Source organism: Chiloscyllium plagiosum, unplaced genomic scaffold (genome assembly GCF_037043375.1).
Source record: "Chiloscyllium plagiosum isolate Xiang-an unplaced genomic scaffold, Cpla_swu_hap1 HiC_scaffold_39, whole genome shotgun sequence".
NCBI lineage: Eukaryota > Metazoa > Chordata > Chondrichthyes > Orectolobiformes > Hemiscylliidae > Chiloscyllium > Chiloscyllium plagiosum.
Window position 1 is genome coordinate 18,666,606 of NW_028270177.1, and position 8,182 is coordinate 18,674,787.

At 44.1% G+C, this 8,182-nt stretch overlaps 1 protein-coding gene across 3 annotated transcripts in view; it reads right to left on the reverse strand.

Annotated features, from left to right (window-relative positions):
- The window catches only part of tmod2 (tropomodulin 2), a 77,076-nt gene extending 76,871 nt beyond the window's left edge, over positions 1–205 (reverse strand). The window contains exon 1 of one of the 3 annotated variants that reach the window (XM_043677379.2): positions 138–205. The gene's annotated coding sequence lies outside the window, so the exon portion shown is untranslated. The remainder of the gene's footprint in view (positions 1–137) is intronic. The other 2 variants (XM_087981329.1, XM_087981330.1) reach the window with 2 other exon arrangements.
- Between the last annotated feature and the right edge of the window lie 7,977 nt (positions 206–8,182).

Here is an 8,182-nt window from a genome sequence, read left to right on the forward strand (position 1 = left end):
GGGGTGAAGCTATCCCTCCACTCGGACCCTCGCTCCTCCCCAGCCGCGACTTCAGTTTATTTTACATCAGGTTCCCGAGGGAGCGGGGGGGGGGGGGGGGGGGTCATCTGTGCTGAGGGCGGGATAGATAAACTTACCGCTCCTCCGCCACCACCACCGGATAAAAGATGGTCCTCCCCACACTCAGCTCCCGCTCCTTCCTTCCCTCCCTCCCTCTCTCTCCGGGAGCCTCGCTCTGGCCCTGGACTCGAGGGGGCGCGGCCAGCCACCGCCTGCTCGAGCTCCACTCCAACCGCCGCCCCGCGCGCTGACGCATCATCCGATTGACACCCACTCATCACCAATTACACGAGTCATTCCCCCGTTCCGCCCGCCCTATGGCCCAAAAGGGACCAATCGGCGGCGACCGGAGCCGGAGCTCGGGTGGCGCCCAGTACGCAGTCGCACTGCGGCTGTTTGTCGCGGCCAACTGTTTGGATTTGCCTGAGGAGGGCGGGGTAAGCACTCGGGGGCGCCCTCTGTAGGCTGCGTGAAGTTGCGATTGGGAATCTGGTGATGATTTGCAGATGACGGTGTTGGACTGGGGTGTGTACAATGTTAAAAATCCCACAACACTGGGTTATAGTCCAACACATTGAATTGGAAGCACTAGCTTTCGGAGCGCTGCTCCTTCATCTGGTGGTTGTGGTGGAACTATTCAGTTAGTTTGATTCCCCCTGCCCTCCAACTCTTCCTTGTGCGTTGTTTTTCTGTCAATAATTGAACCTAGGTCCTTCTAAGACGTATTAATACTATCTTTATAGGCAGTCCGCCCAAGATCATAACAAAGTTGTGGGTAAAAGCCTACTTTTTAACATGATTTGGAGGTGCCAGTGTTGGACTGGGGTGTACAAAGTTAAAAAAATCACACAACACCAGGTCATAGTCATTGGAAGCACTAGCTTTTGGAGTGCTGCTCCTTCATCAGGTGATTATTAATATTTCATTCCAGGGATGTGGGCATTGCTGACATCCTTGAGAAGGTGATGCTTGGATGTAGGTTTGCTCGCTGAGCTGTGCAGGCCAACAGCTCAGTGAGCAAACCTACATCCAGAACCTCAACCTGAGCTGCAAGGTAGGGAGGAGGGACTTGGGGGAGGGGCGTTGGAAATGCGCGTTAGGTGGAATGAGGTTAAGGTGAGGGTGATAAGGTGAGGGTGATAGGCTGAAGTGGGGGGGTGGGGGCGGCGAGATCAGGAAGAAGATTGCAGGTTAGGAAGGTGGTGTTAAGTTCGAGGGTTGGGACTGAGACAAGGTGGGGGGAGGGGAAATGAGGAAACTGGAGAAATCTGAGTTCATCCCTTGTGGTTGGAGGGTTCCTAGGCGGAAGCTGAGGCGCTCTTCCTTCAGCCGTCGTGTTGCTATGGTCTGGTGATGGAGAGTCCAAGGACCTGCATGTCCTTGGTGGAGTGGGAGGGGGAGTTGAAGTGTTGAACCACGGGGTGGTTGGGTTGGTGGTCCGGGTGTCCCAGAGGTGTTCTCTGAAATGTTCCACAAGTAGGCAGCCTGTCTCCCCAATATAAAGGAGGCCACATTGGGTGCAGCGAATGCAGTTAATGATGTGTGTGGAAGTGCAGGTGAATTTGTGGCGGATATGGAAGGATCCCTTGGGGCCTTGGAGGGAAGTAAGGGGGGAGGTGTGGGCCCAAGTTTTGCATTTCTTGCGGTTGCAGGGGAAGGTGCCGGGAGTGGAGGTTGGGTTGATGGGGGGGGGTGTGGACCCGATTAGGGAGTCACAGAGGGAGTGGTCTTTTCGGAACGCTGATAGGGGAGGGGAGGGAAATATATCCCTGGTGGTGGGGTCCATTTGGAGGTGGCAGAAATGACGATGGATGATACGATGTATATGGAGGTTGGTGGGGTGGTAGGTGAGAACCAGTGGGGTTCTGTACTGGTGGCGATTGGAGGGGCGGGGCTCAAGGGCGGAGGAGCGGGAAGTGGAGAAGATGTGGTGGAGAGCATCGTCGACCACGTCTGGGGGGAAATTGCGGTCTTTGAAGAAGGAGGCCATCTGGGTTGTTCGGTATTGGAACTGGTCCTTCCTAACCTGCAATCTTCTTCCTGACCTCTCCGTGCCCACCCCCACTCCGTTTTTCACCCTCACCTTAACCTCCTTCCACCTATCGCATTTCCAACGCCCCTCCCCCAAGTCCCTCCTCCCTACCTTTTATCTTAGCCTGCTTGGCACACTTTCCTCATTCCTGAAGAAGAGCTCATGCCCGAAACATCGATTCTCCTGCTCCTTGGATGCTGCCTGACCTGCTGCGCTTTTCCAGCAACACATTTTCAGCTCTGATCTCCAGCATTTGCAGTCCTCACTTTCTCCTCAGTGGAAATGCCATTCAATGTCTAAGGGAGATAGTTAAAAGGAAACTACTGTGGAAGCTGGGAATCTGAAATAAATAGAGAAAGGGGAAGCTCAGCATGTCTGGCAGCATCTGTGGACAGAGAAATAGAGTTAACATTTCAAGTCCAGTATGACTCGTTTTCAGAATGAAGTCTCCAGCATTTTCTGTTTGGTTAGATTCTCTTTTGGAACCAGTCATTGTCTAGTAATGTGTGGTGCAAATGTTATCCGCAATTGTCAGCCAAGCCTAAAAATTGTTGAGGTATTGCTGCATTTGGACATGGACTATTTCAGTATCTGAAGAGTTGTGAATGGTGCTGAACATTGTGCAATCATCAGCAAAAATAATGATTATGATAGGGACAAGGTCATCAATGAAGCAGCTAAAGATAGTTAGGCTAGAGATGATTTACCTCCAACAGCCACAATCATCCTCCTTCATGCAGGTATGAATCCAACAAGTAGACAGTTTTCCCTCAAACCCCATAGATTCTAGTTTTCCTAGTGGTCCTTGATGCTACAATCAGTTAAGTGTGGATTTGGTGTCAAGACCATTCACTCTTACCTCACATCTGGAATTAAATTCTTTTGACCATATTTAAACCAAGGCTGGAAAAAGGGCAGGATCTAGGTTCCCTGGTGGAACTCAAACTGAACAATGATTGGTTTCTCTCTAGTGCTTTTGCCAACCTGAAATCAGTGTCATCTGTGAGTACTCACCCACTCTGCCACTGAAAATTATTTCTCCTTGTTCAATCTATAAAGCCCGTTGTCATTCTAAATACCTCTGAAATCTTTTATTAATTTTCTAAATAACAGCAATCCCTGCTTCTTTGGTGTCTCCAAATTGTTAAAGTCCCTTATTCCTGCAACAATACCAATAAATCCTACCTGCGAACTACCTAAGGCCTTGACACATTTGCCAGAATTGGAACAGTCACTTATAAAGATTCAGTATATATTCCTCACTATTCTTGGCCACTAATAATAAAGCCATGGAACCAAAATGCTTCCATCAGAACCCACTCAACATCTTATCATCTTGAAAGATAAATCCAGGTGTTTGTTGTTTCTGCAATTCCTTCACAGTGTGAAATTCAGTTTATACTTCTTGTCCACATTATTCTGACTAAAATGTTTGCCTTTCTATTACACTGCATTAAAGAATGCATATTATGCTCTTCCATTCAATAAGATAATGACAGATTTGTTTATTCCACTTTTACATGTACTTTGAATAATCTTTCAACTCATTGATAATCAAGAATCTCTGTTTTCAACACTCTGTTTTGAGAGTGTTGAAAGACTTTACCTCCACTGCCTTTTGAGGAAGAAAGCTCCTAAGAATCAGAACCCTTTGTGAGAAACAAAAATTCTCCTCATCTTTGTCTGAAAATGGCAACCCCTGAATTTTAAACCAAGACCTCTAATTCTAAATTCTGCTACAACTGGAAACACATTTTCAACACCCATATTGTCAAAATCCCTTGGATTGTTATATCTTTCATTCAAGTTATCTCTTACTCTTCAAAACTCCAGCAGGTGGAAGCGTAGCCTGTTCAACCTTTCCACATAATTCAACATGTTCATTCCAGGTATTAGTCTAGTTAATCTTCCCTGAACTTCTTCTGACACATTTACATCCTTCCTTAAATAAGGATATCTATGCTGTATTCAAGATGTGGTCCAATCAATACTCTGTATAACTGAAGCATAATCCCCTGATTTTTCTATTCAATTTCTCGCTCCAGAAATAATAATGTTCATCTGAATTACTTGCTGTGCCTTCGTACAAACCTTTTGTATTCATGCACGAGAATACCCAGGTCCCATTGCATCTCAGCATCTCCAATACCTCATATTTGAATAAGATACTTCCTTTCTATTCTTCTGACCATAATAGACAATTTTACTCCATTTGTCAGATCTTTACCCACTCACTTGACCTATTTTATCCCATTGTAGCCTCTTTATGTTTTCTTTGGAACTTACTTTTCTACTTATTGTTTTATTATCAGCAAATTTAGCAATCATACCTTTGATTCAATTCATTTCGATAAAGTGTAAAAGTTGAGATGTAAAAGCTATGGCACATCACTTGTTACATCTTGCCATGACTCATTTATGCCTGTTCTTTGATTCTTGTTGCAGAGTCAATCTTTGATACATGCCAACATGTTACTCCCTACACTATATGTGTTAAATTATGTGGAATTTTCATTTCTTAAAATGTAGTGTGGAGGCAGATGTAAAAATATCCTGGTATTATATTTAAAATGCACCTAGCCAGCACTTCACTCTGCAATCTAGGATCATCTCTCAACCTCTGCTCATCACCCTCACACATCCCTGGTGATGTAAGAGACCAGACAAAAGCCAGTTCATGCATGTCTCCTCAGAAGTTCTCCTGAGGTCTGGCAGGAGTGAAGTAAAGTTCCTTTTCCTATGGATGACAACAAGAGGCCATCCTGACAGTAACCACAGTTGCTCCGGGTTCACGACCTGTGGGCAGTCTAAAAGAACTGGCTCCAGTACCATGAGAGAATAAATGATATGCTGTGCTCTGCCAGGGTACACACCACTGTCTTTCTTCATGTCATATGAGTGTGAGTTAGCACTGTAAGTTTGTCACTGCAGAGGACTGTCACACAGAAGGTTGGTTACCTCAAGTGCAATCAATGTTTGTCACTTCATTGCTATTGATGTAGCCCCACAGTGGTACTGCCTCTGACACATCTGCCAGGGGCCGCACTTAAAATATAAAAGCAGCTCAGCATCAACAGGTCACTGATGATTCATCACCATTAGGAGAATGTACAAATCACCAAAGATTTGCAAAGGACAAGAACAGGACCACAAAAGACAGCCTTTTGAATTCTGCCCCATTGTCTACCCTGGCCAGGTTTGCTGGCTTCAGACATTATAGATACCTCATGTGGGCAGTCTTGTTGTCCCAGTCAGGCTTTATGTACAACACAATAACAACAGCAGTTAACAACAACAAACCAGGCTACACGTGACTGAGACGTTCCATGATATAATCAATAGAGAAACATCATCCCAACACTGTAGGCAATCACACAAAGAAATACCATGGTTATGAAGGAGCCAAGTAACTGAAGAAGTTTGTGCTCACTGGAAGTTAGCATTCATGACACTGATAAATGCAAATCAGATTTTCTTTGATGGAATTTTGGAAAGTGAACCACCCTTTGAGAATTTAATAGCAAAACTTTAACCTGCCATCAGGAAACTGTATTGATGCCATCTGCCCAATTAAGTTCCTGCCTTTCTAATAGACTTTGGGTGCTCCCAAATGATTCCACACATTGTCTCAATGGGTAGGTGATGGCTGCTCTTCACAGCAATATCATGGAATCGTATACTTTCACCTGAAAGGGTAGATAGTTTAATAATTGCAACGGGGTCAGCCAGGAAGGTATCATAAAATACGAGTTCCCTGATTGGGGCTGTTAACCTCGTCCAATCAGATCATGGCCGACAGATATAAACAGGAGTCTAAGCCTTCAGCAGTGGACTGTTACAAAATGACAGTGACAGAACTACAGAACAGGATTATTCTCAATACTTTACAAAAAAAAAGATTAAAAAACCAGGAGTCCAGAGGTTCTGCTCACTCTAGGAGCCAGCTCTGTATTAGTTGGGTCATTATCATGCACTAGACACATGTAAATAAAGGGTAATCTGGTGATGGGATACAGAACCTTTGTGAAGTTGTTTCAGATGGGAGATTAGTTTAAAATTTCAACTAAAAGGCAAATCTTTCAATGGCATAGTTGTCCCTCGGTATTTCCTGTGCCTAAAATTTGCACTCAAATCTCTGGAGTGAATGTTTTCTGACTCAGAAGCAAGTGTGTTACCACTGAGACCCAATTCATACTAGGTAGGGTTAAGGATAACTTTCCAACCACACTAACTAGAAGGAGGTAAAACTGCTATCTGATGCTGTTTCCCTAAAGATCCCAATAGACCTTTCTGAAAATTCTTCAGAACTTTCAGTTTAGATTTTAAACAAATACTTTTGAAAATGTTTCCGAGTGGTGAGCCACTGGGACTATAAACATATTGTAGGCTATCCTTTACAACAACATAGTCAGGAATGTTGTGGAACTTCTGTCAAGGTCAATAGCAAGCAAACCCCAGGGAAATTCAACCCGACATTGTTCGTTTACAAAGGAAAAACACTGTGACCACTAGAGATAACTGCTTTATGGGTATTCACACACAAGAATAGCAATAATGTTAGGCGTAAGTCAATGATGCAGTACTGAAACATTGAGAATGTCTTAGGTGTATCTCAACCAATATCATAAAAACAGTTGAACAGGGCATTCATCTCACTATTGTGTAGATACACCATTTGTTAATGTAACAATATTCTATTGTGAAACTTTAGGATCTTGTGAGAGATCTGATAAAGTACTTTGTATATTTAAGGATTTTGAAAGGATGTAAGAATGACTCATTTTAATGACTCAAAAGGAAGGAGGAAACTTAGTATAAAGAGACAGCATATAAAACCAAAAGAGAAGTTGATTAGGTCAAAAATATTTTTTCTAGAAACTAGTCATAGTGTCAATGAACGATAACACAAGTGCTCCCTACTCTCCATTTAATAAATAGTGTTCTCCTTGTTTTATACGTCCCAGTCATTCACTACTTTAATGTATTTAAACAACTGATGACAAGATATGAATATAAAAACACAGAGGTTTATAAAAGACACACCTAATGTTTGCTGAATATTTTGAACAACATTCCACAATGTTTTAGGGTAAATGCATAACTGATGACTTTTGCTACAACCCAAACAAAAACCCAGCTGAAGCCCAAATGGGAGTCATATGTTCACCAGACAGAGCTTTGCGTGGACAAAATTGGTTTATAGTTAATACCAAGAAGCATGATAAGACAAAAGTGGAAGTGATGGTCAGCATTAAACAAACATAGCACACTGATATTTGAAGGATGATATGCTTTCTTCAAAGAAAATTTCACACAAAAATATCACACAGGTAACCCTCAATTAAGAAGTTCCATTATAACATGGTTTTTAGGTCATTTCTAACCAATTTGTTCAGACATGTTATGACACACCTCTAGAGGAGGTGGGACTTGAATCCAGGCCTCCCATCTCAAAGGTAGGGACCGGTCCACTGCACATGGAGCCTTATAACACAGTTTGTATTTGACTATCCATTATTCCAATAAGGAGCTGGGAGAAAGTGAGGACTGCAGATGCTGGTATCAGAGCCAAAGAGCATGGTGCTGGAAAAGCACAACCAGTTAGGCAGCATCCGAGGAGCAGGAGAGTTCAATGTTTCGGGCATAAGCCCTTCATCAGGACACTCACTGGAACTCAGCCAATGACATCGCCAATGCCACGCGTCATGTCACTTCTGCCCCCATGGATACCACCAAAGGCCCCACTTTGGCCCCCCAGCCCCCATGTAACTTCTGTCGATGACATCACTCATGATCCAAAAACCACAACCATTCCAGTGACAGACTCAACCCCCACTCCCAGCTCCAGCCCCACAACAGGTTCTAGCTCCCAGCACTGTTGCATTTTTAGAATCACCCCAGACCTCCCCCTCACTGAGGATGAATGATCAGTCCTCAGTAAAGGCCTCACCTTCATCCCACTATGCCCCCGGATCCATGCGTTTGACACGGGTTGTGACATTGAGCATTTCTTCTGCCGCCTTCGCCTCCGTGCTTACTTCTTCCATCAAGACTCCTGCCACCCTCTGTAGTCCCCTTCTCGTGCCTCCA